This window comes from Rhinopithecus roxellana, chromosome 11 (assembly GCF_007565055.1).
Source record: "Rhinopithecus roxellana isolate Shanxi Qingling chromosome 11, ASM756505v1, whole genome shotgun sequence".
Lineage (NCBI taxonomy): Eukaryota > Metazoa > Chordata > Mammalia > Primates > Cercopithecidae > Rhinopithecus > Rhinopithecus roxellana.
This window is the reverse complement of record NC_044559.1, coordinates 106,842,689-106,856,565: the sequence shown is the minus strand read 5'-3', so window position 1 is coordinate 106,856,565 and position 13,877 is coordinate 106,842,689. Positions and strand designations below refer to the sequence as shown.

General features: G+C 39.4%; 1 protein-coding gene and 2 non-coding genes across 17 annotated transcripts in view; 1 reads left to right on the top strand and 2 right to left on the bottom strand.

Annotated features, from left to right (window-relative positions):
• The window catches only part of ABI1 (abl interactor 1), a 117,878-nt gene that overhangs the window by 35,451 nt on the left and 68,550 nt on the right, over positions 1-13,877 (bottom strand). The gene's annotated exons all lie outside the window — the stretch shown is intronic.
• Positions 7,457-7,603, top strand: LOC115900581. The gene has a single exon (XR_004060253.1). It is a non-coding gene; the product is annotated as a small nucleolar RNA SNORA57 (small nucleolar RNA).
• LOC115900654 lies at positions 8,988-9,094 on the bottom strand. Its single transcript, XR_004060307.1, has one exon. It is a non-coding gene; the product is annotated as a U6 spliceosomal RNA (small nuclear RNA).

The following is a 13,877-nucleotide window of genomic DNA, read 5'->3' as shown; positions in this document are numbered from 1 at the left end:
ATTTTTACTGACTATCAGGCTATTACCAACAGGCTAGCTATTTCGTCAGCCACTAGGAAAACTACAGAATGACATATTAAGACATAAACCATGGAGATCAATTGTAGTTGCTGATCAAACCATCTGGGTCACTAATACAGATGGTTACGGTAAGAATCCATTGTCTGATGAGACCAATTATAATCAAGCTACTGATCAAACTGCACTGTTAAGGCTGCTACCACTGCTGCTGGATCCATCATCATACAAGACACAGCAACACATCTATCATCATAGAGTGGATACAAAGTAAAAGACTCTATGTTCCTGATGCAGAGGCTGCCACCTCATCCCAGACTTGTGAGTCCTGGAAAAGGACTCATTTGTCTCATGGTGAGAGGAACCACATCACATGCTAATGGCAGATTGGTTGCATCAGACCTCTGACAACCTTTTTCAGGTTATCAGTGGTGTCTCACTGTTGATGACACTTTTCCAGGGTCTGGTACTGCTATTCCAGTTCAATCAGCTGACTGCAGCCATACTATTGTGGTCCTTGATACTAATCTGTGTCCTATTTTTACTTTCCACATCATTTGCAATCTGACGATACACTTTTTATCACAAAAGTCACTCAACAATGAGCTGTTAGTCAAAGTATCTGACACTCTACCATCCACAAGCATCTTATATTGCTTAGTGCTACAATAGCCTTATCAGAAATCATCTCAAAAAATTCAACAACAAAAATAAACCCGACTCAAAAATAGACAAAAGAGTTGAACAGACATTTCTCCAAAGAAGACAGGCAAACAGAAGCTGGGCACGGTGGCTCACGCCTGCAATCCCAACACTTTGGGAGGCCTAGGCGGGCGGATCACAAGGTCAGGAGATGGAGACCATCTTGGCCAACATGGTGAAACCCCGTCTCTACCAAAAATACAAAAATTAGCTGGGCATGGTGGAATGTACCTGTAGTCCCAGCTACTCAGGAGGCTGAGGCAGGAGAATCGCTTGAACCATGGAGTCAGAGGTTGCAGTGAGCCGAGATTATGTCACTGCACTCCAGCCTGGCGACAGAGTGAGACTTCATCTCAAAAAAAAAAAAAAAAAAAAAAGAAGACAGGCAAATGGCCAATAAGCACATGAAACGACACTCAATATCACTCATCATGAGGGCAATGCAAATCAAAACCACAATGTGACACAACCTCACATCCACAATGATGGTTATAATAAAAAAATCAGGATGAGGAGAAACGGGAGCCCTCGTGCACTTGCAGTCACTGTGAAACATAGTATAGTGAGATTCCTCACAAAATTAAAAACAGAATTAGCACACAACCCAGCAATTCCAATTATAGGTATATACCCAAAAGAACTGAAAGCAGGGTCACCTAGCAGCTTTATTCACAACATCCAACTATCCATCAACAGATCAATGGATGCACAAAATGTGATATATACATACTATAGAATAGTATTTAGACTTAACAGTGAAGGTACTTCTGACACATGCTACAATATGGATGAACCTTGAGGACATTATGCTGAGTGAAATATGCCAGTCACAAAAAGACATATATTGTATGATTCCATTTATATGAGGTAACTAGAGTAGTCAAATTCATAAAGACAGAAAGTAGAGATAGTGGTTGCCTGGGGGAGGAAAGTTCAATAGACACTTGTTGTTTAATGGGTATAGGGTTTAATTTCTACAAGATAAAAAGAGTCCTAGAGATTATTAGTTGCTCAGCATTGTAACTATACTTAACACTACTGAACAGTACACTTAAAATGGTTAAGATGGTAATCATATATGTATTTTGCCACAATTTTTTAAAAAATTTTAACCATCTCAAAAGATTTCTGAGTATACCTCTGTCACCTCCTCCTCGTCTACACAGGAGTACAGCAGTTTAGTCGCTAAATGTGGCTGTCTCCAGGAAGAGAACAGCTCCTGGCCAACTGGGATTCCACCCTGACCATTTCTAAGCATGATGCTTCTCCCTTTCCTCTAATGAAAATCCCAGGCTAGCTTGATTGGTCTACTCTCTGGGTGGCAATCCAGTCAAAAGGAGGTCTTTGGTATAAACCTAATTCAGCTTCAGCCACCTGGAATTGACAATCTGGATTTTCTTGCTGGATTTCCTTGGTCTTAAATAATAATGACCACTTAGTTAAGTATACTGCTTCCCCTAGGGTGGCTCATGTGGACTAAAGTAGGAGACATAAAAGGGTCTCTGTAAGTTTAACAAAAAGAACCTTTGTCGCTCTTGCACCTGGCCCTTCCAGAAAAAGGTCTGGGTTTGAGTCAGAGATGACTGGAAAAAAGGTAAAGCTAGCTACTGGAATGGGACACACTGATTTTGTGGCAGTCGAAGGAGTACAACAACCCTGTCTGGCACCTGTGGGGAAAACACCTTAGATGTTGGGAAGGAAAAGGAGGGACATTAGTGATCTGTCTTTTAGAATAATCCCTCACAAAGGACATTTCTCTGCAAATGTGCAAAACCTCAAATTTAACTGACTACTGGGTCTGCCCCTACCCCGCCACACAGCTTTGATCACTACTCAATCATCATTCTCCTTAACTGCACAGTCTCTCCGAAGCAGCAGCAGATGGTCCAAGCTCCCAAATCTCCCACATGAAACACCTGTCCATAACTTCAGGCGTCTTTTCAAGGCACAGTCATTTCAAGGGACAGATGAATGCCATCGAGTTGGTGGCATAGATAATAAATAGGACAGATTGGACTGATTGCCTTCAGGCAGTCTCTCCACAAACAAGTACTAGAGAAGTATTCATACTGAACTCGGAACCCTAAGGTTTACCAGCCATCAGGGAGGCCACATTGGAGAAACCATCAGCCTGTGCCCTCTGACTTAAAAGTAGGTCCCACATAACTGGGAGGTGGTGGGGGGGGGAGTGTGTCGGAGGGGCAGAAGTAGGACAATATAAACAACACATTCTTTATAGGCACAGAGTCCTTGGGAGTATTTCTTGTTTGGAAGTCAGGCATTGCCTCCCTTCAGAAAATGTGATGACTTGCACACCAAGGGAATAATCGCTATAATGGGAGTCATCCAATTAGAAAAGTTTATTTGAAATTTGTTCTGGACTTTAGCTAAAGCAATCAATGACATCACCTTGGGCCTAGAGGCATTCAGGACAGTCTCAAATCACTAACCAGGATTTTTACAGATAAAAGAATAGCCCTACACTTCCTCTTTGTAGACCAAGGCCAAATCTGTGCTATATACTCTGCAGTAACTAGATTAATGCCTTGGGCCAAGAGTAAAGTCAGAGCAGAAACAAAGAGAAAGCCACCACCTGGCTCTCTTAGGTAGACCCTAAAGGTTTATTGCATTTGTTCTGTTGGCTGGGTCTCGGACCCTGGGGAGCATAATTGAAGTCATATTGCAGTCTGGCCTCATCCTGCTATCCTGTTGATAGTAACTTTAATGAAATGTGTTATAAGAAAAACTGAACGGATCTGGTCCCAGGCTCTGTCGGTAAGACTAATCAGAGTGACCAGTGAAGCTGTATAATCGTGGGAAGGAAATCTTACCAGAAGCCAAGAAGGTATAGAAATGAAGGTAGAATACTGTTGGAAGGCAATTATACTTGAGTCTTTCATGTCTCTGTACCTGTTGCGAGTAGAGGGACTGATTACTTTTGTACCATACCAATTTGTTACATATGTTTGTATTATATAAGGAATGGTCTTGAGGGATCAAGAAACAGTGTCTCCCTCAGGAGCAAAAGGCAGGTTTGTTTGCTGTCTAGTACAATAAAGACGTCATTTCCAGTGGGCATGGTGGCTCACGCCTGTAATCCCAGCACTTTGGGAAGCTGAGTGAGGCAGATCACCTGAGGTCAGGAGCTCAAGACCAGCCTGGTCAACACAGTGAAATTCCGTCTCTACTAGAAATACAAAAATTAGGCGGGCACGGTGGCGCACACCTGTAGTTTCAACTACTTGCAGGGGTGCTGAGGCATGAGAATAGCTTGAACCTGGGAGGTGGAGGTTGCAGTGAACCAAGATCATGCCACTGCACTCCAGCCTGGGGGATAGAGCGAGACTCTGTCTGGAAAAAAAAAAAAAAAAATGTCATCTCCCTCCAGGGTGAATGAAGGTCAGGTAGGCTTACAACTTACTACCTATTATCAAAGTTTGGGTTCCCTAAACTGGTAGTCCCTCTCCTGTAACAGACTGCAGTGCATTACAGGAAAGGCATCACCAAATGCATCACTCAGCCCCTTTCACCTTCCTCTATGGAGCAGTGGGTTTGGGAAACTGGCACAAATGGTAACACTCTGGCTCCCATTATTCTCATCAGTAATAAAGTCCTGTGTCTCTGGTCCAGAAGTCTTCTGTCTTATACCAGCATCTACAAAAGATGTTAGCTTGCATGGAGGGCAAAATCTGACTCTTAACAGTTCTTGAAAAAGCTGTTTTTATAGTGAAACAATTCACACATTCTGACCATCCCCATCCCCAAGTAATTCTGAGGATTATCTGATACAATCATTGATGTTACAAAATGTAAAGGGCCGCATTTTTGTAGAATGCCTCTCTACACTTTTTATTTTATTTTATTTTTTTTTTCTGACAGGGTCTTGCTCTGTCGCCCAGACTGGAGTTCAGTGGTGCGATCTCAGCTCACTGTGCCCTCTGCCTCCCGGGTTCAAGCGATTCTCATGTCTCATGACTGCCCAAGTAGCTGGGACTACAGGCATGTGCCCCGACACCCGGCTTATTTTTGTATATTTTGTAGAGATGGAGTTTCACCATGTTGGCCAGGCTGGTGGCAAACTCCTGACCTCAAGTGATTTGCCCGCCTCAGTCTCCTAAAGTGCTGGGATTGCAGGCATGAGCCACCATACCCAGCCTCTCCACACATCTTTTAAACTCCTCCCTTTTCTAATAGGTCCAGCATTCGTACAAATTTTAGCTCAATTCTGCTCAACACAGAATTAAGTTGAGGAATCCCTAACTCCATAGAGGGGAAAATACCGAGACTTCATTGGAAGTTGGAAAAGATGGACCAGTATTTACCTAGGTTTGTTTCTACCTCTCCCAAACACTCATTCTCTGTCTCCTTTGTAAGGTCATCTTACAGACAGTGTCTCCAGGTTCACTTTCCTCTTTATAACCCCTCAGTAAATTCGTCCACATTCAGGCTTAAATTACCATATATACATACAAACTTTTATTTATCTATTCAAGAATGCTCATCTAAGCTGTAAGTTCATGTATAAAACTGACATTCTCTCAGATATTTGAATGGTAGCTTAAAGTGAACATGTTCAAAATCAAATACACAGGCCACTCAATCCTATTTCAATGTTCCTACTTCAATTCTCTATTAGTTTATGTAAGTCAGACATCTAGCATTTACTTCATGTTTAATTTTACTAAATCCTGTCACATTTACCTTTAAATACCAAAAATCTGTTTCTAACACTTTAATCCTACTCAATCTACTACCATCTCTCACCTTGGCTATTGCAACAGTCTTCTAATTGGTCCACTTGTACCCAATCTGGCCTTTATCCAGTCTGTTCTCTATGGTGTAACCATGGAGAGCTTTACAAAAGAAGTAAACTTGAGAAAACAAAATTAAAAATGTGTACATTTCACCTGTTTAAACCCTATTAAAAGAGCATCCCACACGGTCCCCAGTCCTCAAAGGAAAAAGTAATTCAAAATGTCTTGTTCTTTCCCTGTTTTTCTCAAGCATGATGGAATCCACAACTCTCCTCCTTAAAATCATCCTTTTTTCACCCTTCCTACTTCACTCACACTCTGCAGAATTATTCAGGACACAATTTCAAATTACCTGAAAAATTCTACTCTGGTCTACTCTCTCTCCATTCTCTCAATTCTGAATCATAAAAGTCCAAAACACAACATGTCCAGCAAAGCACAACCCTCCATATGGCAGGGTGACCAAATAAAGCGGGTAGAGAAGGGAACAGGTTTGGAACATTTGTGTAACAACAGCATGCATATGTTCACCAAGCGAGAGTTAGCTTTTTCAGAGAGACTAATTCTTTCTCATACTTGAATTTCCTTACTTTCATACATTTTTCTTCAACTTTACATAGCAAAAGCAGCAGTCTGACATTAAAAAATAATAATAATAAGCTTTTAGTCTTAATGTATGAGAGTCAAAATCAGAGTAACCCCAGTTGAGAAGAACTAGATGGCCCAGGAGATTACCCTATAGCAATTCTTAGACCCACTGGTTTAAAAAAAAAAAAAAAAAAAAGCTTGCAAACTTGAAATTAGAAAATTATGTTTGAATACTAACTCTTTTGCTTACTGGATATAAAATTTTATACAAGTTTTAATTAATTAAAATTTCATTTTGCTTATAATATTTGGCTCTGTGTCCCCACCCAAATCTCATCTTGAATTGTACTCCAATAATTCCCACGTGTTGTCAGGGGGACACAGTGAGATAATTTGAATCACGGGTTCAGTTTCCCTCATACTGTTCTCATGGTAGTGAATAAGTCTCACGAGATCTGATGGTTTTATCAGGGGTTTCCACTTTTGCATCCTTCTCATTTTCTCTTGCTGCCGTCATGTAAGAAGTGCCTTTTGCATCCTGGCATGATTCTTAGGCCTCCTCAGCCATGTGGAACTGTAAGCCCAATTGAACCTCTTTTCCTTCCCAGTTTCAGGTATATCTTTATCAGCAATGTGAAAACAGATTAATACAGCTTATATAAAATGGGAATAGCATATTAGAAACTAAAAAAGTACTAAAAATTAATAAATCTGAATCTTATTTATCAAACTATCCTATCTACAACTCTGCAATTAAGATAAAGCATTTCTAAAATATTAATATGAAAACATGAATGTATCACATTATGTATTTGAAATATGATGAATGTGATTTAGGTTCCAATCTCCAGTTTTGCCACTGGCAATACAATTTTGAAGAACTCCTCAAGGCCAGTCTTAAGATACCAGCAGTTTGAGGCCGGGCGCAGTGGCTCAAGCCTGTAATTCCAACACTTTGGGAGGCCGAGGTGGGTGGATCACGGGGTCAGGAGATCAAGACCATCCTGGCTAACACGGTGAAACTCCATCTCTACTAAAAATACAAAAAATTAGCCGGGAGTGGTGGTGGGCATCTGTAGTCCCAGCTACTCAGAAGGCTGAGACAGGAGAATGGCGTGAACCCCGGGAGGCGGAGCTTATAGTGAGTCGAGACCGCGCCACTGCACTCCAGCCTGGGCAACAGAGCCAGACTCTGTCACACACACACACACACACACACACACGCACACACACACACAAAACATACCAGCAGTTTGAAAACTCAACTGATTCCAAGGTAAACAAATGCTAAAATTCAACACACACACACACACAAAACATACCAGCAGTTTGAAAACTCAACTGATTCCAAGGTAAACAAATGCTAAAATTCATTTGGAAAAAAAAAAGTGGATCCTCATTTTCTTGGCAGGAACTGGGCATGTAGTCCTACTCCCTGTTATGTACAGAGGCAAAGGGAAGAGCTCTGGCCCCCTTTAGCATGTCTTTGGTGCCATGCAGCTTCCTGTCTGCCAGTTCTATCCTCAAGCACCAGGACACCAGGGAAAAGGAAAAAGAAAAAAGAAAGTGGATCTTAGAGGTAGGGGTATCAAAAGTACTAACTAGAGAAAAGATAACAACCCAAAGACAAGTTCTCAATAAATGAAGACCATGCTTGATGCATCAGCACCTGAAGGAGAAAAGACAAAATCAAAATAGAATGTACATGAAACAAATTTGGAAGTAACCAATAGAATGAACACGTACGGGTGAATACCTTTTAAAGCTTGAATACATACACACATTTGAATTACATATGCTTTATATAATTCAAAGCTCACAAAATTCAAGAAGTATAACAAATGATGGTGTTTCCGTTTCCTGGCTAAACATCAAATGACAATAAAAGACATTGTTTAACTACTCCCCTGTTCAGTTTTGAAATTATGCAGTGGTTCACAAAATTTTTAATGTGAGGGAAATCTACACATTTTAAAAGGGATTTTCTGTATTTTAGTAATATTTTATGTTTTTATTTAACTTTTAAGCTCAGGGGTACATAAGTAAGATGTGTTAGTTTGTTGCATAGGTAAACATGTGTCATGAGTGTTTGTTGTACAGATTATTTCATCATCCAAGTATTAAGCCTAGTATCCATTAGGTTTTTCCTGATCCTCTCCCTCTTCCCACCCTTCACCATCCAGTGGGCCCCAGTGTGCACTGTTCCCCTCTAGGTGTCCATGTGTTCTCATCATTTAGCTCCTACATATAAGTGAGAACATGCAGTATTTGGTTTTCTGTTCCTGCATTAGTTTGCTAAGGATAATGGCTTCCAGTTATATCCATGTCCCTGCAAAAGACATGATTTCATTCTTTTTTGATGGCTGCATAGTATTCCATGGTATATATGTACCACTTTTTCTTTATCCAGTCTATCACTGATGGGACATTTAGATTGATTCCATCTTTGCTACTGTGAATAGTGCTACAGTGAACATACATGTGCATGTGTCTTTATAACAGAACAATTTATATTCCTTTGGATATATACCCAGTAATGGGATTGCTGGGTCAAATGGTATTTCTGTCTCTAGGTCTTTGAGGATTCACCACACTGTTTTCCACAATAGTTGAACTAATTTACATTCCCACCAACAGTATAAAAGCGTTCCTTTTTCTCCACGACCTCACCAGCATCTGTTATTTTATAGACTTTTTAATAATAGCCATTCTGACTGGTATGAAATGGAATCTCATTGTGGTTTTTATTTGCATTTTTTAATGGTCAGTGATGTTGAATTCTTTTTCATATGATTGTTGGACGCGCACGTATGTCTTCTAAGAAGTGTCTGTTCTCTGTTCATGTCCTTTGCCCACTTTTTAATGGTCTTTTTTTTCTTGTAAGTTTAAGTTCCTTATAGAAGCTGGATATTAGACCTTTGTCAGAAAAATGTGGAACACTTCATGAATTTGCATGTCATCCTTGCACAGGAGGCATGCTAATCTTCTCTGTATTGCTCCAATTTTAGTGTACGTACTGCAGAAGTGACCACTTATGTTGTATTTTTATCACATAAAATGAAATTGTACTGCAATGAGATGGTAAAAATGACATAGTTGTAGTTAGTCCAATACACAGCAAACAAAGCCTCTGAATTTGGGTAATGCAAGAGGCGTAATCTAGAGCTAATAGTGGCTGTGCTCAGTGAGTCACACCTATAATCCCAGCCCTTTGGGAAGCCAAGGAGAATGCATCATTTGAGTACAGGAGTTCGAGACTAGCCTAGGCAACATGGTGAAACCCCGTCTCTACAAAAAATGCAAAAAAACTTGCTGGGCATGGTGGTACACACTTGTAGTCCCAGCTACTCAGGAGTCTGAGGTGGGAGGATCACCTGAGCCCAAGAGGTCAAGGCTGCAGTGAGCCACAATCACACCACAGCACTACAGCCTGGGTAAGAGTAAGACTCAGTCTCCAAAAAAAAAAATAGAGCAAATACAATACAAGTGGAAAACGCTTTTGGCAGACTCAATATGACAAGCAAAAATCATACCAAGAGTTGTGAGAGAGACAAATGGCAATATGGAACATAAGATAATCAACAGGAATATTCTACAGTAAAAATCACTAGAATACCCTGAATAAAACCCTAAAAACTCTCTCCCCTATTATATTTTACTTCTAGTTATAAATAAGAAATAAGGAAACAGTGAGATAGGAGTTTGAAAGAAAAACCTGGAAAAAAAAATTAAATGGTCTTCAAAACCAGATACAACACACCCCCATCTAACTCACAACCACATATATACCCGATCGTCCCCCTTCTATCCCAAGTTATCTTGATACCAAGTCTTTCCAAACTGATCTACAGCTTCAATTTATTCCAATAAAAATGCCAACAGAGATTTAAAAGGTTCTAAATTTATATGGGAGGGCAAAGGGGAAGGAATGGCTGAGATATGGTCTAAAAGAAAAATTAGAAGGGAGGAGGGTAACTTGCCTCTTGAGATATTATGAAACCATAGTAAAGAAGATAGTAGGGTTCTTACAGGGTTAAATAAATGGACCAATACAACAGAAGAGAAAATTCAGGAAAAAAAATCATGCTTATAACGAAATTTGGTATCTTACAGTGATAGCACAGTAAGAAAGAATGTATTATTTGAGTAGAGCAAATATTTTGCCATACAGAAAAAAACACTGAAAATGGATCCCTACCTTAAACCATAGGAGAAAACTAACTCCAGATCCTTTAAATTTAAATGCAAATAAATGGCATATTTATACTTGAAATATTATACATTATATACATTAATGAGAATGAACAAATTACTAATGAATGAACTAATGTATATGTAATACAGAAAAATCTTAGAAATTATAATGCTGAATAAAAAAAGTAAGCCATGCTAGGGTACATACAGGATGAATCCATTGTTATAAGCCCAAACACAAGCAAAATTAAACAATAATTGTTTAGTGATACACATACATGTGATTTTTAAAAAATGGTAAGTCCAAGGGAATGATAAACATCCCTTTTGTGGTGGGTGAGAAGTATACAGAGAAAAGAAACAGAATTGGTCATTTTCTAGTTTTTAGTTTTAATGATGGATTCAGAGATGTTTGATTTATTATTGTATATGCATAACATATATTACATTTATTCTTTTGAATAAGTATAATTTTTGTCTTTAATTACACACGAATAGCACACAGAAAAGAATGATTAATATTCCTGAAGCAACTTCAAAAGACTCCATGAAAGAAACCTCAATTTTGCCAGCCATATCTGGCAGGTAAAAGAGAAGAAAGGAGAGTGGGGGAAAAGGTCAAAATCCAAGCACAGCAGACAGCATAAGCCAGGGGAAAAAGGCATGAAAACACAACACCTTCTCTGAGATTAGAGAAAAGCTAAAATAGCATGAATAAAAGTAAGCTGAACTCTAATTAAGAGTTAAATATAACATTATGGAAATTAGGAAGCCAATCTTGAAAACTTATTTTTAAATGGTCAAGCAAGGCTTTTATTAAAATAAGCAGATTGGGAATTGAATAAATAAAATTAATTGTATGGTAAGTAAATGTTCTAAAGGAAACATTAAAATATTCTAAAAGCAATTACATTTAGAGAGGAAAACATTTTCTAAAATGTAGAAATAAAATGATAAACTCCAAAGCAGTGAAGATTTTAAAATTATCTTTTAAGATATGATTATTTTAAACTGCTGTATAGAAATAGGTTTTCATTTTGTTCTTTTTTCTCTCCCTAGTCACTCTGGAGGAAATAAAAAGAATACATATGCTTCTTTTAAAGATCTTCCAGAAAAATCCTTCTTAATCACCAAAAGACAGAAAGGCAGGCAGGAAAGAAGTATGACATAGCAACACTACTTAATGTTCCATGGATTTTCTACAATATCATCTCAGAAGGCCTACTATCATCCTCACAACTGCCACTGCTACTACAGGGAGGGCATTATACGTTTTAAGCAAAGAACCTTGTACATAAGTAAAAACACAATAAATGTTTGCTAAAAAAATACAGAATGAAAACCGAAATATTTTTGCCCTGAATAGAGAAAGGAGAGGGGTATAAAAAGGGCAGAAGAAGAGAGTCCTGAGACAAGCTGCACAGAGGAAGCCTTCAGCCAAGAAAGAGACAATCTTTGTCTGTTATTGCTTATTTGGACCAGACTCTGGAAATGGCCTTATGCCCAAAATTCTGTGTTACAGATCTTTGTTCAATAAGCTTGAAACAAGGTCCCAATCAACTTCGAAGTTAACTTGATTCAGAATGACCCATATACACACCATAAAATAGATCTATTTAGAAAAGATGAGCTGCAAAATCAGACTCTGGTGGAAAAACAAAAACCACTTGGATCAGAATTATTCTGAAATATTTTAGCCTGGGAAAAACTGAATCTGTCACTAACATTCTGGTCCATGCCTAATTTTTTAGTACTTCCCATGACATTTTTCTGTCTCCTCCTCGCCTGCTTAATTATATAAGATAAGCTACAAAATACTCTATGTGGTAATCACATACCCACCTCAAAAAAGAAACCTTTTTGCCTAATTTAGTGATAATCATTTTTTATCCAAACTAGAATCTAAGCTAAATATGAACTTTTAATAGAACATTAGATCACAGTTTATCTTCTAAGCACCAGGTCATGAATTTGTACTTAATTTTTCAACCTACTACTCCTTACCTAACAACTAACACTTGTTTTAATATTTCATGAGTGTCTCTCCCTTCTTAAAAAGATGATACATTTTAAATTCTCCAGCCTGGGCAACACAGTGAGACCCTGTCTCTAAAAAAAAAAAAAATTTTTTTTTTTTAATTAGCCATGCAAAGGCCGGGTGCAGTGGTTCACGCCTATAATCCCAGCACTTCGGGGGACCAAGGTGGGTGGATCACTTGAGGTCAGGAGTCCAAGACCAATCTGGCCAACATGGTGAAACCCCATCTCTATCAAAAAATATAAAAATTAGCCGGGAGTGACAGGTGCACCTGTAATCCCAGCTACTCAGGAGACTAAGGCAGGAGAATCCCTTGAACCCAGGAGGCAGAGGTTGCGTTGAGCCAAGTTCGTGCCACTGCACTCCAGCCTGAGCAACCCTGTCTCCAAAATAAATAAAAATAAAAATAACTACATTAGCCAGGCAAGGTGGCTCACACCTGTAGTTCCAGCTACACAGGAGGCAGGAGAATTGCTTAAGCCTAGAAAGTCAAAGATGCAGTAAACAGTGATCATGCCACTGCATTCCAAACTGGGTGACACAACAAGAACGTGTCTCAATAAATGAAAAACAAGTAAAATAAAATTCTCTACATATGTCAGGCAGTATAGTCTAATGACTAAGAGTTGAGTTCAGGAACCAAACTGTGTCGATTTAATAGCTAGTTGTACCATTTACTAATCGTGTGAACATGGATAAATTACTTAACCATCCTAAGGCCTCAGTTTCCTTACCATACAGATGAGATGTAAAAACAAGCAAAAAAAACCGTTATCAACTTCACAGTTATTGTAAGGATTAAATGAGGTAATATATAGAATGGATTTTCAACAGTGTCTAGCATATAGAAAAATCAATATACGTTAGCTTATAAATTATTGTTTCCCAGTCCTTATTCAAGTGTTTAACTGAGTTTACTTGATGATATGAAACCAGAAAAGCTTACAGCCAATAATAAATACAATTCATCTTAGCAATCTTAGACATTAGAAGTTGTTACTTAGGGCCAGGCATGGTGGCTTATGCCTGTAATCCCAGCACTTTGGGAGGCCGAGGTGGGTGGACTGCTTGAGGACGGGAGTTCGAGACCAGCCTGGCCAACATGGCGAAATCCTGTCTCTACTAACAATACAAAACTTAGCCAGGCATTGTGGCAAACTGCTTGTAATCCCAGCTACTCAGGAGGCTGAGGCACAAGAATCGCCTGTAATCCCAGCTATTCGGGAGGCAGAGGTTGCAGTTAGCTGAGATCACACCACTGCACTCCAGCCCGGGCAACAGAATGAGAATCTGTCTCCAAAAAAAAAAAGAGGCCAGGCGAGGTGGCTCATGCCTGTAATCCCAGCACTTTGGGAGGCTGAGGTGGGCAGATCATGAAGTCAGGAGATCAAGACTATCCTGGCTAACATGGTGAAACCCCGTCTCTATTAAAAATACAAAAAATTAGCCAGGCGTGCTGGCGGGCGTCTGTAGTCCCAGCTACTCAGGAGGCTGAGGCAGGAGAATGGCGTGAACCTGGGAGGCGGAGCTTGCAGTGAGCCGAGATGGAGCCACTGCACTCCAGCCTGGGCAACAGAGGGAGA